The sequence below is a fragment of the Marmota monax genome, unplaced genomic scaffold (genome assembly GCF_021218885.2).
Source record: "Marmota monax isolate L192 unplaced genomic scaffold, Marmota_monax_Labrador192_F-V1.1 WCK01_AAM20220418_F8-fsc00100, whole genome shotgun sequence".
Classification (NCBI taxonomy): domain Eukaryota; kingdom Metazoa; phylum Chordata; class Mammalia; order Rodentia; family Sciuridae; genus Marmota; species Marmota monax.
In genome coordinates this window covers 2,698,087-2,719,027 of record NW_026693872.1, presented here as the reverse complement: position 1 = coordinate 2,719,027, position 20,941 = coordinate 2,698,087, and the positions used below count along the sequence as shown (strand labels likewise).

General features: G+C 38.9%; 1 long non-coding RNA gene across 4 annotated transcripts in view; it reads left to right on the top strand.

Moving 5' to 3' along the window:
* LOC124105377 (uncharacterized) overlaps window positions 1-20,941 on the top strand; it is a 131,369-nt gene that overhangs the window by 93,251 nt on the left and 17,177 nt on the right. For 3 of the 4 annotated variants that reach the window (XR_006855707.2, XR_006855710.2, XR_006855706.2), the window contains one exon: window positions 1,380-1,463. The exons of the other annotated variant lie outside the window; for it this stretch is intronic. This is a non-coding gene — a long non-coding RNA (uncharacterized LOC124105377). Of the gene's footprint in view, window positions 1-1,379; window positions 1,464-20,941 lie in introns of those variants that run through there. 4 annotated transcript variants of the gene reach the window in all.

Genomic DNA, 20,941 nt, shown 5'->3' with positions numbered 1-20,941 from the left:
TATTTTAATTGTGTTATTAAATATTATGCCATTTTTAATCCCCTCATTGCTACAAATTTTTAGACCCTACATAAGTGATAATACATTTTTTATATTCCGTGGTTTCCAGTATGTTGTATTCATATGTTCAACAAATGCAGTTGGTACTGACATTATGCTATGTTTTCTTAAGAGGTGCTGATTCATGGGCTAGGTAGTGTGGTACACACCTATAATCCTTTCAGCTCGGAAAGCTGAGGCAGGAGCATCACGAGTTCAAAGCCAGCCTAGCAACTTAGCAAGGTTATAAACAACCTAGTGCGACCCCGTCTCAAAATAAAAAATAAAAGGACTGGGGATGTGGCTCAGTGATTCAATCCCTGATACTACCCCCCAAACAAGAGATGCCTATTCAAAACCAAATACGAGCTGCTTATCTACTACAGAATATTTCTGGAGGATAGAATGTCTACCTACTTGCGCCTGCAAGTTCAGTATTAGCAATATTAGACTTAACTTAGACTCTTATTCTCTTTTCTTTTTTAATAATACACATGATCTAAACAATATAGTTAGGTGAGAAAAGTGTTTTCCTCCAATCACTACTTTTTAGTTACTTAAGAAAGAGTACAGACATGCCAGGATCTTTCAGCTAATAAGAGGCCATAATCTCAAAACAGAAACATCAGTTTAACAGTGATACCACTTAAAAAGCAAAACATTAGAGAATTATTTGGAAGCTAAATAGAAATCAAAATTCAACAAAGATTTTTCTAGTTATTGGACATGTCATGACACCACCTGCACAATGAAGAAAAAAGACATTATCTTGGGAAGAAAAAGTTAGTGCTAAAATTACTTCACTTAGAATTTGAGATGCTAAATGATAGTTCAAGTATTTTGGTTTTGTAATAATACCCTATACGCATGTGTGTATTAACAGATTTGTAATCTTTTGCTCTAACTTTAAAAATGCTTAAACTTAATTTTACATTTTTTAAAAAATTAAACATTTATTGAGCCATAAAGCTGCAGTGAAGCACAATAAATAAAGTGAGACTATCTATCCAATTATATTTTGGCTCAACATTAATCATGAAACTAAAGGTAAAACTCCTTAGTCATAATTATCTAGGAAAGTAAAGAGTGTCAAATATAAAACTCCACTGCTTCAAAGTATAGCAGCTTGGAGTGTGGAGAAAAAAACAAATTGAATAAATAGTCCAAATCTAAAACTAAAAAGATTAAGTAACATATTGTCTAAGTCCAGTATTTTCTCAAACATATGTACAGGAAGAAACATGTATGTTATGGCCGACATGAAGGCCTAGAAGGATTAACACTATGTTTATGTTAAGATGGTTACTGCTGATCACTGTTTGGTTTCTTGGATTTATTAGGATTTATTGGCCGAGCCAGAGGAACAAGGCAGCTTCATGGACATGCGGAGTTTGCTCGTCCAGGAGACACTGGAGGCAGGTCAGCTCCTTCTACCTGCATGGCTGTGGGAGTTTCATTGGGTAGAATCTGATTAGTAACCTTTGGATAAATAGAACTGATATTTAATGTTCAGCATCAGGTGTAAAATGAAGGTAGGGAACTGGAAAAAATTTGTGCTGTAAAATCTTCAAATGTGGTTGCTTCTGAATGGTGCTGGATAATTGTTTGGAGATATTGTGATCTCTCCTCATGGAAGTTCCAACACAATGGAATCAGAGATTTCAGAGCATGGATTGCATTTCTAACTCTTACTCCAACCACTATGGGTAGAACCTTCCAATTCATAATAACACCATCATGAAGTGGACCAAAAAAGGGGACTTCTATTTTTCTCATCATCTGGATACTGAACATGTGATTTTTTTCCATTGGATATATTAAAATAAGGACATCACCAAATTCTGTAGGAATAATTCCTTTCCCGTAGTCTCTAGTATGCTCTGACCAAACAATGTGCACTTAATCATTTCCTAAACATCTCAACTTGCTGAGAAGCAGTACTCCCAAGTGCTTAAATCCTGAGCCTTGGAGCAACTAGGGACACAGTCTTCCTCTAATCTACCATCTTGAATCTCCCTGTGGTTATGGTTTTGACAGCACAAATGTAATAATATTTCTAGAACAACAGAAAGTTCTATCAGATTTAGCTGATCTAAAGGATAAGACAAATTGTCATTGCACTCAATATGTTTAATATTTTAGTATATGTTCATGAAAAATGTAAATGAAAGTCAATGTAAAAAATTGCAAGTTAATATTACTTTCTATACACATTTTCAAAAATGTTTTTTCAAAAATATTTTAAATATCAAATATTATTATCATTCAAAGAAAACTGTAAAGTATGATAATAGATACCAACATTTTCAATGTTATTATTTGAGTAAAGTCAGTTTTTCAATTTAAGTTTTTAAAATTTAATTAAATTCAGTTAATCATTTCTTTAAAAAAAAAATCAAAGCATTTACTGCCAGTTTTTAATTTGGCCACTGTTGAAAATATTATGAATCTATATCATACTTGTCATACATATTATATCTCAACCCACAAATATACCAATTTAAAGGTAATAGGAATTGTTTAATTTTGAAAAATTTCCCTCTGATTCTTTGTGGAACAGTTGGAAATTCATGCTAATTCATGACTACCTCCAGAGTCATGACTTAGAACATAAAGAGAAGTAAGAAAAGGGCACTCAGGACTACTTAGTTATTGAAAATCTGTTACAGTTTTACTATCAGAGAGGAAGGATTTAACCAGTTCATTAATTGCTAAGTGCTTTAACTCTTCAAACCCTACTGGTTCTGCAAAGCCTTGTCCATCTTCAAATTCACAAGCAGCTCAGCTCCCAACCATTCCCAGCATCCAAACATTGACAATTGTTTATCCTAGGACATAGGATAAACAGTCTGAAGATCTGGGGGCCTGAATGGTGTTTGTTACAAAAACCAGATCTGGCCTTCCCAGCTCTGAGTACCAGCCTGAAAGACAGAAGTGCCCGCATCTTCTCTTCAAGTTTATGTGTTTTCATGTTTGTGATTCGCAGTGGTAACTATCTTCAGAGGTAAATCAAGTGGCCCAGGGCAAGGGCCCTCTTGCCTGCATCCTGAGCCACACTCTTAGTAATCACATGAGTGAGTTAAGTAATAGTTCTAGGAAAAGCCAGTTGGGCAGGCCTTGAACACACACACAATTAATGAAGCAATTCCATAAGCTACAGATAGGTCCTCTGTGTGACTTGATTTACCTCACCCAAGAAAATCCAATTAAAAGGCATGCTTATCCAAGATCCATTTTAAGAAGTGCAAACTGAGCCTTGGGAGTTAAGTTCCTCAAGATAACAGCTGATAAAAGGCAGAGACAAGTTTCAAAACCTAGTCTCTCTGAAGCCAAAGCTCTTTGGGCAGCCACTTAGACACATCTCACTCCCTATAAATGGCTGCTCTCATATGAATGTGGGTGAGAGGGCCTCCAGATACCAGAGCAGGTCAATGGAGGGGTGCTCTTTGGGGCAAGGAGTTGGTGCTGAAAGCTGTATTATTGTATGGCTGAAACGAAGTAGACTAAAAGTTGATTTGAGGAGACCCACACAAGTGTGACCCCCTCCACAGAGATCTGGTCACTCAACTATCCCCAAATCTCCACTGGCACCCTGATGCTGTCAGGGCACGCCACATTCCTGGGATCTTGTTAAGGACACACTCAATTTTGCCCAACCACCCAATCAGCCACCAACCCCAGCATAGCCCCAAGTTCAGACTCAATAAATTCTACATTCTCAGAAAACAATCTGTTTTTGAATCTCTCCTGCCATTAAATATGTTCTTCCTCTACCTAGAATTCCCACTTTCTTCCTGCCTGTAATTCAAATGTCATCCAGTCATTTGTTCCTAGACTCCAGAGGGAGTCAGCCACACCCTCCCCTGAGGCCTCCAGAACTTCCTTCAGACCTCGGTTACAGCCTCAGGACTTTGGAGCCACAAGTCCACATTCTCACCAGAGAGTGAGCTCCTATGGACAACTGATCCCAACACAACCTCTAAAACTACAGCAGCCCTTTAAGTGTTGAGTGTTGAAAGAGTGAACAAAGAGCCAGGGAAGATGACCTTGAGAGCTTGGTTTCCTGGGAGAGGACTTTGCTCTTAGCGCCCACAGCCCGCTTTGAGCAATATCCTATCCATGGCATTGAGCCACTATCTGGGGCCATTGCACCAACAGGAGCTTAGGGTGGGGCTAGGGTGAAAACAAACAGGGAAGACAAAAACAAGGGGTGTGTTGAAACCTTGAAAACGTTCTATTCCCTGGCATTCAAACATGCCACGCCTTCTAAGTCAGGTGGCTTTTCAGTCCAATGTTTTGAAAGGATTGATTGATCATAGGTACTGGGCTTTTGGAGCAGAGCCAAGGAGAAAGGGAAAAACAAAGGAGATATAAACTGATCGCCGTGTGTCGTTTTTCTGTGTGTGTGTGTGTGTGTGTGTGTTTCTAGACAGAAGAAACTCTGACCTTCCTCTGACTCAATTATCTAATTACTTTGACACCTTGGGCTGTTGTGTCAGCACAACACCTTGTTTTGTCAAGGACACTGCTTTGGGGTGTCTCTAGGCTTGAGGAGAAGCAATTGACAGGAGATAAGTTCTGACAGTCAGGGAACCATCTGGCTGAGGAAGAGATCTCAGGGAGGGAGGAGTGGGTGGGGAAAGAAAGGAAGAAAAGGAAATGTTTGGTATGTTGGGAAGGGAATATCTTGGGACAGGTGGCAACAAGGTTAGCAAAACTGGGTGTCCCTGTTTGCACTTCCCAGATTGGGCTCAGGGAAGATTGTGCCCAAGCACGAAAACCTGTGTGTCACAGGTCCCTGAGAGGCACAGAGTACAAGCCATTCTGGGTAACACATTGGGTTGAGGCGTTTTCTTTACTGGAGACCTTTGTAGACATAAAGTCAGACTTGGAAGTTTTTCTCCCAAGCACAAAAATGTTCTTACTTGAACACCTGTGAGACCAAAATGGAAGAAATTGTCAGAACAATCATAAAGCCCTTCACGAAGCAGGCTGTTCAGTTAATATTGAGGATTCTGAAAACAAACAAGGGCAAACGAGTATTTGTCAAAGTTGTGAAATACAGCTCCAACAGAGCACAGAAGGCTCTCGGGTTCTTACCTTCCAGCATGTGTACAGAGGAGCAACAGCCATAACAACAAAAGATACATGTTACAGAGAAGCTAAAGGCTTGCGGGTCTTAACGCTTGAGGACAAGGCACTGTGGTTCAGTGATACAGCTTGGGGGGACTCTGGGGACCTGGGTTTCAGGCCAATGCAGTATTTAATACTCTACATATGTTGAGTTTAGATTTCTCATCTGTAGAACAGAAGGAGGAAACTCTGTGGGGATCATGGTCCTCAGCATGGGGGTGGGGTGGCTCTGTCGAATGACACTGGAAGCCACAATTAAGTTTGATGCATCTTCCTGGAACATCAATTTTACCTGGTTGGCAAACCCTTTAAAACATTTTTCTTCATTTCAAAATTAATGCATTTGTTCCACAAATATTTATTGAGCATTTCCTATATGCCAGGTACTGTTGAAATGTACAATAAACATTAGGGAACAATAAGTGATTTACATGATCTAAGGAAGACAAAGGTCCCCGAATTATTTTTTCATTAGGAGGGAAATTTCTGGCTGTGCTTCTTCATTGTCACCTCCAACCAAATAGCAGGCATTGGTCTTCCTGTGACCCAAGGCACACTCCAGTGGCCTGGGTAAGAGTGATGTTAGGTCCGCTTCCACTAGCTGCAGCTTATACTGTCATGGACACTTAAAATTAAGTAATCTTCTTTGTTGACCACAGGCTGGATTTGCATATCTACCAGACAAAAGTAAGGAAAGGAAAGAGAACTGACATTTACTGAGCACCACGACTTGCCTTTTTGAAGTAATTTCCCTCAATCTTCATATCTGCAAAATCAGTGTAAATGCTCCCACTTGAAAACTTAGGGAGGCAAGCAGAGGCTCCGAGAGGCTTAGTGATTTGTCCAAAGTCTCACCACTAATAAATGAGATGAGATTTCATGTAGCCTTGATCTGGCTCTAAAGCCAATCTCACTCTGACACCTCCCTCCAGAGAGGATGGAAGTGGTGGTATTTTCTCTTAATATGCCTCTCTGTCTCTCAAACTCAGAAGCTAAAGACACACAGCATTAGAGAGAAAATGAACTTGACCTAATCTGCAGAAAAAGTGAATAGCAGAGCCAGACAGGATCGCAGGTTGTGCAATGTCTTTATTTGTTGGCAGGGAGGGAGCCCGGGGCTAGGCTGTCAAGTGAAAATTCTTGGGAAAAGGCTCTGATGTTGACAAGACCTTATCTCAAGGTTCAGCACTGCCATGTATCTCTGGGACCCTAAATCTCTTAAACTCCCCAAGTCTCCACTTTCCTTCTCTCTAAAAAAAAAAAAAAAGAGAGAAGAAATGGTAAAACACTGCTGCATGAAACACACATAAAATCATCTATGGGAAGGATTTTTAAGCTCTAAAGTACCACCTACAGATGCCTGCAGCTCACCTAAGGTCTCCCAGCATCCAAGCAGTATCCCACCTTGGCCTGCCTGACTCCCAGTTCAACGTCCTTCAGACTGCCTCACAGCGCTAGAGACACCTTATTTTGTGACATGAAAGCTATCATCGTGCTACCATGCAGAAGAAGACTCCCAATAGTTCAAAAAGGCTTGGAGGAGCACACCCTTTCATAGAGAAAATGGAGCATTTAGCCTATGGTGTACTGCTATCCTACCACCCACCATGTTCTTTGGTAAGTGCCTTTAGTGAGCTGGGCCCTATACAAAGAGGAGCAAAGTCAAGGTCCCTGCCCTCCAGGAGCAAGTCCAGGCAAAGGGAGTTTCCCAGAGGAAGTGAATCACTCAGAGAAGGTCCCTTTGATATGGCATGATCCAGGGCTAAATCTGTTTTGATGACTATGTATCAAGCCTATAAAGAACAGAACTATCTAGTGTCTCTCACGTCTACCCTACCTCACTCCACTGCTTATGTTTTCTCCCTAGAACTTCCCCTCAGAATCAACAAGGTGAGTGCAGGAGCAGAACACTTGGTAGGACCATGGTAGGACAATACCCACCCAACACATTACAATGCCTCTGACTTCTCCAGGGATCCCTCTCCAAAGTTCCTGACATGCCATTTCCTCACCAGCCCACAGAGAAGAAATATGGACAACATTTGCCCTCCCTCTCATAATGAAATTGAAGAAACTGATGTCCAGAAAAGAGACCTGTCTAATCCAAAGTCTGCCTGTGAATCAGTTTTATAACACCAGAAGCAAGGAATGTCAACTCCCCCTTCTTAGGCTCAACCTCTTGGCCTTCCAGTTAGATGCTTGTTAGTTCTTTAGAAGGAGAGTCCCAGTTTTCATAGGCTGTTATAGCCACTGGCACCTCTAAATATGGGACATGGTACATAATAGGCATGTCTTACAATTTTTATCAGTGGCTGGGAAACCAACTTACATCTCCTTGAGTTTCCTATTTTTCCATCTGCAAAATATCTTGCTTAAATGAAATGATCTCTGACTCTATTTCTAACTGGTATATTTAGGCAAACTGAGTATCTTAACTTGATAAATGGAAATAGTGACAATCAGTTTAAGAAAATACATTGGGGTCCCCAGCATTGAGGGAGGATCTATCAGTGGAGATGTGGGCACTTAAAAAGAGTAAGAGATGTGAAACCCAAAGGACTTAAAATCAGCAAACTATAGTGTTGCAGCCACATCAATGTTTATAGCACCTCAATTCACAATAGCTGAACTATGGAACCGACCTAGATGCCCTTCAACAGATGAATGGATAAAGAAAATGTGATACATATACATAATGGAGTATTACTCAGCTTTAAAGAAGAATAAAATTATGGCGTTTGCAGGTAAATGGATGGAACTAGAGAAAATATCATGCTAAGTGAAATAAGCCAATCCCCCCAAGCCAAAGGCCAAATGTTTCCTTAATAAGCCGATGCTGGTCCATAGTGGGGGGCAGGTGGGCAGTAGGGAAGAATGAAGGAACTTTGGATTGTGCAGAGGGGAGTGAGGGGAGGGGTGGGTCAGTGGGGATGGGAAGGATGGTAGAATGAGACAGACATTATTACCCACATATAATTATACTACTGGTGTGATTCTGCACCATGTACAGCCAGAGGAATGAGAAGTTATGCACCATTTGTATAAAATATGTCAAAATGCATTCAGTCATATATAACTAATTAGAACAAAGTTTTAAAAATTAATATTTATTTAAAAAGAGTAAGAGATGTGAGAGATGAATCTAGCTAGACTTCATGGATTCCACAGCCCAGGGCAAAATAATATCGTCACCAAAATGGAGACCAACAGGTAGTATATTCAACAGAAAGAACCTTGATAAAACTAGGAATTGGGAAACTTGGGTTCCTGTGTAAAGTCTGTCCTTGTTTTGCTGGGAGATCCCAGAAAAATTACTTCCTTTCTCTGGTCCTCATAGTACAGTGGTTTTAACTCACAATATCAATTCTTCCACAATGTCATGAAAGGAAGATCTCTCTTCTTACTGCTGGATGTGGAAGAAGACCCACTTTCCTTGGACTTCCTGGGATTCTTTCTCTATGTGGTTAATAGCACTAGTTTTAACACGAGGATCCTTTGAACAGGCCTTAGCTTTTGTCTGCACATGCAGAAATGTGTAGAAACCTGAACATGTTAGACATCCTGATCTCCTTTTTCTAATTCCTCTAAACATGTTTCCCTTTGCTTTCTTTTTTTTTTTTAATTTTTTATTGTTGGCTGTTCAAAACATTACATAGTTCTTGATATATCATATTTCACACTTTGATTCAAGTGGGTTATGAGCTCCCATTTTTACCCCATATACAGATTGCAGAATCACATCAGTTACACATCCATTGATTTACATATTGCCATACTAGTGTCTGTTGTGTTCTGCTGCCTTTCCTATCCTCTACTATCCCCCCTCCCCTCCCCTCCCCTCTTCTCTCTCTACCCCCTCTACTGACATTCATTTGTCCCCCTTGTATTATTTTCCCCTTTCCCCTCACTTCCTCTTGTATGTACTTTTGTATAACTCTGAGGGTCTCCTTCCATTTCCATGCAATTTCCCTTCTCTCTCCCTTTCCCTCCCACCTCTCATCCCTGTTTAATGTTAATCTTCTTCTCATGCTCTTCGACCCTACTCTGTTCTTAGTTACTCTCCTTATATCAAAGAAGACATTTGGCATTTGTTTTTTAGGGATTGGCTAGCTTCACTTAGCATAATCTGCTCTAATGCCATCCATTTCCCTGTAAGTTCTATGATTTTGTCATTTTTTAATGCAGAGTAATACTCCATTGTGTATAAATGCCACATTTTTTTATCCATTCATCTATTGAAGGGCATCTAGGTTGGTTCCACAGTCTTGCTATTGTGAATTGTGCTGCTAAGAACATCGATGTAGCAGCGTCCCTGTAGCATGCTCTTTTTAGGTCTTTAGGGAATAGACCGAGAAGGGGAATAGCTGGGTCAAATGGTGGCTCCATTCCCAGCTTTCCAAGAAATCTCCATACTGCTTTCCAAATTGGCTGCACCAATTTGCAGTCCCACCAGCAATGTACAAGTGTACCCTTTTCCCCACATCCTCGCCAGCACTTGTTGTTGTTTGACTTCATAATGGCTGCCAATCTAACTGGAGTGAGATGGTATCTTAGGGTGGTTTTGATTTGCATTTCTCTGACTGCTAGAGATGGTGAGCATTTTTTCATGTACTTGTTGATTGATTGTATGTCCTCCTCTGAGAAGTGTCTGTTCAGGTCCTCGGCCCATTTGTTGATTGGGTTGTTTGTTCTCTTATTGTCTAATTTTTTGAGTTCTTTGTATACTCTGGATATTAGGGCTCTATCTGAAGTGTGAGGAGTAAAGATTTGTTCCCAGGATGTAGGCTCTCTATTTACCTCTCTTATTGTTTCTTTTGCTGAGAAAAAACTTTTTAGTTTGAGTAAGTCCCATTTGTTGATTCTAGTTATTAACTTTTGTGCTATGGGTGTCCTATTGAGGAATTTGGAGCCCGACCCCACAGTATGTAGATCGTAGCCAACTTTTTCTTCTATCAGACGGCGTGTCTCTGATTTGATATCAAGCTCCTTGATCCATTTTGAATTAACTTTTGTGCATGGCGAGAGAAAGGGATTCAGTTTCATTTTGTTGCATATGGATTTCCAGTTTTCCCAGCACCATTTGTTGAAGATGCTATCCTTCCTCCATTGCATGCTTTTAGCCCCTTTATCAAATATAAGGTAGTTGTAGTTTTGTGGATTGGTTTCTGTGTCCTCTATTCTGTACCATTGGTCCACCTGCCTGTTTTGGTACCAGTACCATGCTGTTTTTGTTACTATTGCTCTGTAGTATAGTTTGAAGTCTGGTATCGCTATACCGCCTGATTCACACTTCCTGCGTAGAGTTGTTTTTGCTATTCTGGGTCGTTTATTTTTCCATATGAATTTCATGATTGCTTTCTCTATTTCTACAAGAAATGCCGTTGGGATTTTGATTGGCATTGCATTAAACCTATAGAGAACTTTTGGTAATATTGCCATTTTGATGATGTTAGTTCTGCCTATCCATGAACAGGGTATATTTTTCCATCCTCTAAGATCTTTTGTTGGTATTTTAGGTCAGACACCCTGCACATAAGAAATTCTCTGAGCTGGATGAGACTTTAGGGTCTTTCCATCTTAGTTTTCTTCCATTTTGACATGAGCAAAGGTCCCCCTGGCTCCCAAGGCAACCAGTTAGTGTCTGGGTAAGTTCTGATTATTAGAAAGTTTTTCAAAGGAGAGGTGACAACTTCCTTAATTAAAATAAGCCCCAGGGCTGGAGGTAAAGTTTAGTGGTAAACCACTTGCCTAGTGTGCACAAGGCTCGGAATATGATCCCTAGCACCTCAGCAAACAAACAAAAACACTCCCCAATGCTGTTGGTGTTCAGTTCACCAGCTATTTTGGGACCTGTTTCCTTCAAAATCACTGAGTTCTCCCCACAGAATTAGTTTTCTCACAGGTCATAATTGCCTCTGTATTGTCTAGACTGGTATTCCCACCTCCAATCCTAATATTTTGCCCTTAGATTTTAGGCCCATTTTAATCATTCATAAATGCTATGGTAACTTATTGATTGCAAAATAATGTTTTATTTTGAGGGCTTTTTCCCCCCTAATCTATCTCAACCAAAAGAATATTACTTCATCGTTAATTCTATAAGCCAATTCCATACAACTGAACATGTTTAAGTCTCAACTTGATCCAAGTCTTGGTTTGGGCCCACTGAGCAATGTAACCTTAGACAACTTACTTGCCCTATCTGAGTCTCAGTTTCCTATTCTTTAAAAATTAATAATACATACCTCATGAGCTGTTGCAATAGTTTAATAGTGCACATGAATGTTTTGTCCTGGAAGAAGTAAGATTAAGTTGTTTAGAAGACATATTTTCCTTAGAGTTCGTCATTATGCAAAATCCAAATCCACCTCTTTGCAGGGGGACCACCTCCTCGGTCCTGGTCTATCCTCTGGGACCATGCAAAATAGGCCTAAATCCCACTTCCACATGGCAACGCTTCAAATATTTCCATTTGACCACAACCCCCTCACATGGCAAAAGGCCTCACCAGAGAAACTGAGGTGGGAAAAAGTGTATCCAGGGCCTCACCACAATCTTGAAGGAGAACCAAGAAATTCTGACTTCTGCCCTGGAGTGACCACTACAACATCTGCCTCCGAGAACAGAGTGGTAAGCCAGGGCTCCTAGAAAACTCCATGCTGGCAACACATGACACTGAAGTGTTGAAACATGCTACTTTGATGTGGCATTAGCTCATGATATTGCTTTATTTCCTTAATTTAGAAGAAAAGCACAGCTGTTAAATTTTTTTTTAATAATAAGAAGTATAGTGGTGCACCAAAAATTTTCAGGAATTTTTCCACAAAAGCATTGCACCCAATTGTGCAACTTTTTAAAATTTTTTCATGCAAATCAATTTTCTTCTATTATGCAAGGACCTTCTTTTCAATTGATTTCTAGCCTTTTAATCCCTATGCTCTTGAATTCCTGGATAACCATTTTACCCTGTCTAATTGAGACAATTTTTAAAATAAGAGTTAAACAAACAAACAAATATATAGACTGAATTGCTCTATTTGTTGAATGGGAGTCCTAAGAAATCTATTGGCTGTCTTTCTACCTACTTGGAATCTGAGCATTATTTGATCCCTTGTTTTGAAATTAAACTACCAGATAAATGGAAAATATTATTCCCTTCATTTCATCCCATAATTTGTTCCAGAAGTCACTTTTCTGTCTCTGAGAGATTTTCAAACTTGGGCTGTTAGTAGATGTCAGTGTCTTATCAGAGAAGCTATAACAGGGATGGTTTCATTGGGAAGAAGGATATCTAAAAAGTCTCAAAGATACCTTCAAACCATGAGGTTCTATTATTCTAATCTGTGTCCAATCAAATGTTGAGACAACTTTTGTTGGGGGAAAGAGAAGAATGCTAATAAAATCTTGCTATTCAAAAAGAGGCATATCTGGCCACTCAGACAGTTTTTAGTAAGTTATCCTATGGGGGAAAAAAAAGTAAGTTATCCTAAGTAAGTTATACTGGAAATTTCTCTATACCATGGTAGACAGTCTGGTGAAGGTAAGACCAATCAGGGACCATAATAGTTTTTCTTTTTCTTTTCTTTTTTTTTTATAATAGTTTTTCTTCGTCTCTTTTTTTTTTCTACCAATCTCAGTACCCAATTTGTTGAATATTTTCATGTGGTGTAGATCTGTTAACTGATTTCATTAATCATCTTTATTTGCCTTTAGAACTTCTCCTGAGATGTTTGCTTAGTGAGTTCTAAGGGGGTTCAGAAATTGACACTTATCTTTTGGGACCTTTAGCAAGATCTGGAGCAGCTGTGGTTCTAGGTCATTTGCCCTCAGTAGTAAGTAGCCTTGTTTTTTTTTTTTTTTTATTAGTTGTTCAAAATATTACAAAGCTCTTGACATATCAAGTAGCCTTGTTGTTTATCCCAAAAGAACAAAGAAATGCTATGATTTCATTTGGGCATCATGTCATGGAAGAATTTGGGAAGCAAGGAGCTTCTCTGCAAATTTCAGAATGTACATTATTATAACATTATGGAGGCAACTGGCCACTTCAAGTTTGATTTTAAAGTCACGCTGATATGTAAACTTGCCTCTTCCATATGAACGGTGCCCATGGACTGGTCATCACTGCCTGATTGCATTTTCCCAGCTGGAGAAGAGTAGCTATAACTTAGAAGACTTAATTAAAATCTCAAGGGCTCACATAAAATGGGTAAAAGTTTCTGACACCACACTTCCCTCACTGCCCCAAAATAGTTCCTGCCTCAGACCCTATTCACTCAGCTCAGATACAATTTCCTCCAATAAGCCTCCTCTGACTCTCCACATTCCTTCAGTCAAGCTGGAAATGATCTCTCCATTCTCTGAATCCCCACAGCTCTTGTTCTGTCTTTTTCGTACAAACCTAAGTAATTTTTGAATCCTGATCAGTCATATGATAACAGCTCTTCTACAATGTTAAATTTGGGAAGATAGTGTCCAAGTGTTGTTTTCAATATCCCTTGAAACACTCCTGGCAAGACTTGAATTACATAGGAAAGTCACCTACGAAATGAAAGACAACCCAGCACTTCTCTTTGCTCTGGCCACAAAGCATTTATGTATGATTAATTGGGAAATTTGAGTTTCTTAGGAAATATTTTGGGGGACATTTTCTTGGGAGTTTTTAAAAACTTCTAAAAATTTATGGCAGGTGATTTTTTAATTTTAGTGACACAATTTAGGAAAAACAAAAACACATGGAAAATATTGAACTTTGCTATTAAGCAGAGAAGTTATCAATGAAAACAAACTTGAAACATATTAATGTAGAAAGAAAACTTTGGAGCAGACAGTGAATGTTTGGAAGACTTGTGGTTGGCTAGCAGCATTTTGAATTAACATTTCTTTTTTTTTTCTTAAGAAAAAGTATATAAAAGTCATAAAGATGCCTGGGCATATTTCTCCAGTCATTCAAAGGAATTCTGGAATTCATTCAAGTTATAATACAACAATGGTAAAAGGCAAAATGCATAAAGATGTTCATGATGCTGTAGCACAGCACAAAAGGAAGTGAACAAAAAAAAATGGTACTCAAAGGTCTCAAAATAGACGAATGGTTTTATTAATTATAAAACATTGTCAAAATCATACTATCTAGTCATTACAATGCAAACTTCAAAAAGAAAATGTTCATTATGTAATGGTAAGTGGAAAAAATTCATCCATAAAATGAAATATGCATTATGCATGATGATGAAAAGACAAGAAATAGATAAGAATATGCAAAAATACAAATAGTTGGCCATGGTGTAGGATTCTGGCTTGTTTTCTGTCTTCAAGCCATTACATCATCTTTTCAATGACAAACGACGACGATGTTTTAAGTAATTGAAAACAAAGTCTCATTAGCCTTGTCCTTGTCTAAATTCCAAGAGAACACATTACTCTATTCATTCCCACCTCTGCTACTTGTCTTTGATTTGAACCTGCTCCATCCTCTTCTCCCCCTCTTTACTCCCCTACTCTCCTGGACAAAGACCCCTATCAAACAAGGAAACAACAGGCACCAAGTTTAGCAGGAGCTGTGTATCCAAAGTGCAAAGGTAGGAGGACTGGCTCTGACACCACATCCCCATCATTGCAAAGGCAGACCCAGATTCTTCAATGACCACAAGTGGCCTTGGTTTAATAAGCCTTGCCAATGAGGCACAATGTTCCCGTCCTCAGAAATAGACCCCGGCAGAGCTTCCAGGGGCCCATAAAAGTCTGCTCTCTTGGAAGAATGTGACAACTCTGGCAACCAATACAGATTCGTCATTCTCTATATTAAGAGAATGTTCAGTTGCATCAGGCTTTTGAACTGGGCCAACACTTAGTAAAATTTTGAGGTTGGCAAAGTGAATTTTCATCTAACCTAAGCCTCCTTCCCCTGCCTCTGATGACCAGCAAAAACATCTCATGCAACAGTTTACAAGGTCCTTTCACATCCATTTTTTTTTTTTTTTTACCTGAAGATTTTATCAGCCCAGTGAGGTCAGTGTTGTTAATCACTTGACTTTTTGGAAGAGTACACTGAGGCTCAGGGAAAGGCAGAGACTTGTTTAAGTCCACCTAACAAGTCAACCACATAGTGAGAAGAGAAGCCCATCATGATTTCTGGCTGGTGCTCCTTTGTCTCCCTGTGCACAGACCTTCTTCAGGCTGGAGGAATTGCTGGCCCAGGCCACCCTCTCTCTCTAGTACTCAGGGCACTGACTGCCACAGGGACACCTTGTTTTAAAGAAAGTCAGATGAGAGAAGACTGGTGTATAACCTGTGAGGAGGGAAGTCAAGTGGATTCCTAAGAAGATGCTCAACTAGCCTGACCAAGTGGCTCTGAGGAACCACAGAGGAAAAACATTTAGATGCAGAGGAAGTGATGAGTCCCCTGGGGAGACAGACTCTGCTTTTAAACTTGTGCATCTGGAATGATTCTAACCTAAAGCAAAAGGTATCTGGCAGCTGTGGCAGGATGAAAGGAGCCCTTGCTGCTTAGGGTCTTTATCTCTCCTCCATCTCCCCCATTGCCCTGGAACTTGGAGCTCCTGAGCAAGTCCTACTTAGGGGCAAAGCCAGCACAGTGCAGAAGGTTGTGCAGAAGTGGAGTGAGGCAAACGCCAGACTGTCACGGTCCTACCCTCTCCCTCCAAACCCCCAGGGCTGGTGGATTACAATCTCCTCTTCCTAAAGCAAAGAACTCAGCTGAGGAGCTGTAGGGTGGGGTGGGGAGTAGTTAGCTCGGGTTTTCAGAAGTCCTGAAGCCTCCTCCACTCCATCTCCCACCTTGAACTCTTCGTGGTCTGACTTCAGCCCTTCTGCCATTGCTGGTCAGAGGAGCCCGCAATCTTGGAGAAATGGAAGCTCACATGTCAATAAACAAGCCTTTCCAAAGGAAAACATCAAACTAAATTACAGATTCCTAGGAAATCACAGGCATTGGAATTGATGGATCAAGAATATATATTCACCAAAAAAAAAAAAGAAAGAAATTTAAAGAATTTACCTACAAGTACTTTTTTTAAAAAGGGATAACATTAGCAATATGAAAAGACAAAAAGAAACCGTAAAAAGAATCAAATTAAATATGAAATTTGAAAAGTATAATAATTGAGAAAAGATGAGGCCTTACAGAGCAGATTCAGCTGAAGAATGAACTAGTGAACTGGGAGATCAGCCCAAGAAATTTTTTCTTTTTTTCTTTTTTTTTTAATATTTATTTTTTAGTTGTAGTTGGACCCAATACTTTTTTTTTAAATTTTTTATTGTTGGTTGTTCAAAACATTACATAGTTCTTGACATATCATATTTCACACTTTGATTCAAGTGGGTTATGAACTCCCATTTTTACCCCATATACAGATTGCAGAATCACATCAGTTACACATCCATTGATTTACATATTGCCATACTAGTGTCTGTTGTGTTCTGCTGCCTTTCCTATCCTCTACTATCCCCCCTCCCTTCCCCTCCCCTCCCCTCTTCTCTCTCTACCCCCTCTACTGTCATTCATTTCTCCCCCTTGTATTATTTTTCCCTTTCCCTTCACTTCCTCTTGTATGTACTTTTGTATAACCCTGAGGGTCTCCTTCCATTTCCATGCAATTTCCCTTCTCTCTCCCTTTCCCTCCCACCTCTCATCCCTGTTTAATGTCAATCTTCTTCTCATGCTCTTCGACCCTACTCTGTTCTTAGTTACTCTCCTTATATCAAAGAAGACATTTGGCATTTGTTTTTTAGGGATTGGCTAGCTTCACTTAGCATAATCTGCTCTAATGCCGTCCATTTCCCTGCAAATTCTATGATTTTGTCATTTTTTAATGCAGAGTAATACTCCATTGTGTATAAATGCCACATTTTTTTTATCCATTCATCTATTGAAGGGCATCTAGGTTGGTTCCACAGTCTTGCTATTGTGAATTGAGCTGCTATGAACATCGATGTAGCAGTGTCCCTGTAGCATGCTCTTTTTAGGTCTTTAGGGAATAGACCGAGAAGGGGAACCAATACTTTTATTTATTTATTTTTATGTGGTGCTGAGGATCGAACCCAGGCCTTGCACGTGCTAGGCAAAGGCTCTACCACTGAGCTATAACCTTAGCCCTTAAGGAATTTTCTTTAGCAGAAAATTACTTTAAAATGAGAAACATAGAAGTCAATTCATAATAGCCAGAAGCATTCTAGAAAGAAAAAAAATTAAAATGGAGAAGAGGATATATTTGTGGGAATAATGGAGATAATTTTCCCAGAATTAACAAAAGATAAAAGACCTCAGATTGAAAGCACCCTTAGAGAGGAAAAACATCCATCTGCACATAAATTATACTCCAATTTAAGAATACTGAAGACAAAATTGTAAACACTCCCAGAGAGACAGAGACAAAGAGAGGGGTACAGGAGAGACATCAATATAGCAGTATCAGAAAATATCAAGTACTCAGGGAAATAAAATTACAAAATGTACATAAGATCGCTGTGGAAAATGAGAAAAGTTTACTGGGTATCAGAGAAGATTTTTATGGTGTTTTTCATTCCTCTGAATGAAATTTTACAGTTTCAGTTGGAATCATTTTTTTTTCAGCTTAAAGAATTTCCTTTAGTGTTTCTTGAAATGCTATTTGTCAGCAACACATTCTTCCAAACTGTGTTTTTGTGAAAATATCATTATTTTATCTTCATTTTTGAAGAATATTTTTTGTGGGAATTGGATTCTAAGTTGTGTTTTTTTTAAAAAATTCAGTAATTAGAAGAATGTCATTCTAATACTTTTAGTTTTCATGGTTTCTGGTGTGTGTTGTTGTTATTGTTGTTTCTGTTTTTTTTTTTTTTTTTTTTTAAGAGAGAGTGAGAGAGGGAGAATTTTTTTAATATTGATTTTTTAGTTCTCGGCGGACACAACATCTTTGTTTGTATGTGGTGCTGAGGATTGAACCTGGGCCACACGCATGCCAGGCGAGCGCGCTACCGCTTGAGCCACATCCCCAGCCCATGTTGTTTATGTTTTTATTCCACTTTAATTTGGTAATATTTTAGCAAAATATTAAATTAGAATTTCTTTTTAATTATGCAGAACATAATTTCATTGTGGCTTATTTGTAGATGAATGTAACGTGATTGATCAACTTCACTCCCCAATTGGTGAGCTTGTTGAATCTTTGAACCTATATCTTTTATCAATTTTAGATAATTCTTGACCAGTTATCTTCAAATATGCTTCTGCCCTAAAGTCTCTTCTCTCTTATTAAGATTTTAATCCCATGTATTTGGGACCTTTTGACTATATCTTTTATGTATTTTTTTTCTTTCTATTATTCTACTCTTAATTTTCTGTGTTCTTTTTTTCTCTTTTTTATTTATTTTTTTCCTCTGTGTTCTTATTTGAGTATCTCTTATTGCCTTGCCTTAAAATTCATTAATCTTTTCTTCTACTATGTCATCTTATGTTATATCCATCCAGTGAGACTTTATATGCCTGTTTGATTTTTAAAAATAGATTCTAATTACTTTAAAATTTGTACTTAATTTTTCCATCTTCTCTATTTTGAGCACAAGTCACATGTTGATAAGGCTTTTGAGCCCTTATCAGCTAATTCCAATATTTGATTAACTTTTCAGTCTGTGATTATTGCCTATTTTTCCCTTAGTTGTCACTTATTTGTTCATTATTTTTAGCATGCCTTTTAAATTTTGGTGGAATGCTGAACATTGTGGATTAAAATTGTGGAAACTTTGGATGACCTTATATTCATCTAAAGCAAATGAAGTTTTCTTCTACCAGACAGAATACTAACAGATCAACTTGATCCTGCTGGTTGGTTTTAGACTTTGTTAGCCATTGTCTATTTCAGTTCCCTCTTACTCTTAGGATGAGCAAGTTCCTTACTCCTAGCTAGTAGCCCTTCTCAGGTTAAACTGGACGTCTGGGCTGCTTACCAGCACTCCACCATGGTAGGACTTGTACTCCTACTTCTGTGCCTGACCACCTCATGCCTCTGACACCTAGCTCAGCTCTTCAGTCTCCCAGCCACTATTTTCTGCAGTTTAGAAGATTTCCTCCCACATGTGTGTCTTAGGAGCCTTTCACTGGCTGAGAAGGGAGTTTCGGCAGATTTCTAGGTCTTTCACTGTGTTTCTCTTCTCTAGGCTTTTTGCCCTTCCAGTCCCCACTGCCTAGTCACCCTGAACCCGCTCTCTGCTCCTCAGCCCAATGAGGCTACCTTGTTCTTCTTGGGCTCTGTTCCCCTCCACTACCATTTAGAAAATGTTAGAAAGGAGAAAGCTAAGTGGAATCACCTTGTGAGCTGCTCATGACTCAAGGTCAGCAATGCCTCAACTCCTGCCTGATTTGTCTTCTTTCTGTGCTTCCACATAAACTCTTGTTTCATAGACTGACCAATGGTAATGGTTGATGTTGGCTGTTAGTCATGGCTGGAACTAGAAGTTTGTAAAACCACTAAGAAAAACAGTTTGATATTATCTTGTAAAATGGAGTATTTATGGACCTTAAGAATTCTACTCATATGACTATGTTTCAAAGAAATCTGTGTATGTGTGTGTCTCTGTGTAGATGTATGTATATATATACATGTACCAGAAAATGTGGGTAAGAATGTTTGTAAAAATACTCTAAATAACAACAAACTTAACATATCCCATCAAGGCGAATTTATGAATAAGCTATGATATAGTCACATAAGAATAAAAATTAAATTAACTTTAATAAGCAACAATATACATGAGTCTTCAAAGCATATTATTAATTAAGAAGTAAAAATATCAAAGTTAATTTTATGTGATGCCCATTTTATAATATTAAGAACGATGTTAATAAAATATATTTTTAAAAGTATACATACAGTTGGGCTAAAACTAGATAAAAGAGGGAATGATGGATATAAGAGTCCTATGGTGGTTACTTTGGGGAGAGTGGAGTAAAAGAAGACCACATGGAAAGATGTGGTAGAAGTTCTAGTTTTCACACAAAGGATGGTTCATGAATACTTATTATACTAAATTAACTAAATAGGTAAATAAAATAGGGCCATATACAAACCAAGGATCATAATTAATCTAGTCTTAAATCCCTGCTACCTAAAGAAAAAAAAAAAAAAAACAATTTCAAACTGGGACTTCAGGCCCAGAGCCCTTGGGCCCTGGAGGGGAGATTTCTTTGAGTAGCAGAGCTGTCTGAGTCATGCCATCTTAGTGGCCATTTGCTCCATTACCTCTGGAGACCCGCCTAGTTCCTTAAATATCAGTGCCAAACCTGTTTGAAAGATCATGGGCAAAACCCCTAAATTTCCATGTCCAGACACCTTGACATTAACCAGAGTCAGGCATCTACTTCTCCTACAACAAGAGTATCCCAACCAGTCTCTTTCCCTCGAGCTTCATTTTTTAGGATCCCATCTCCATATTGCTCCAGGGAATTACTGCTGAACTGCAAAACTGACCAGCCTACTTTTTCTGCTCTAGAATCAAGAATCAAGTTTCTAGAATAAACCTCTAGAATAAAGACTCTGGTCATTGTAGGACCTTCTGTTCTATCCTTGGCAATTACTCATGGCTCTGTACTATACCCCAGTCCCTGAACCCATCCTGCATGTTCATACCATTATACTTTTTTCTCATGCTGTTCAGTTTATCTGAAATGTTCTATTCTTATCTATTGATGTATTACTCATTTTAAGTCTCAGATCACCTATCAATCATTTCTATGAAGACCTGAGAAGAAGCCATGGGGAAAGAGGGTCTG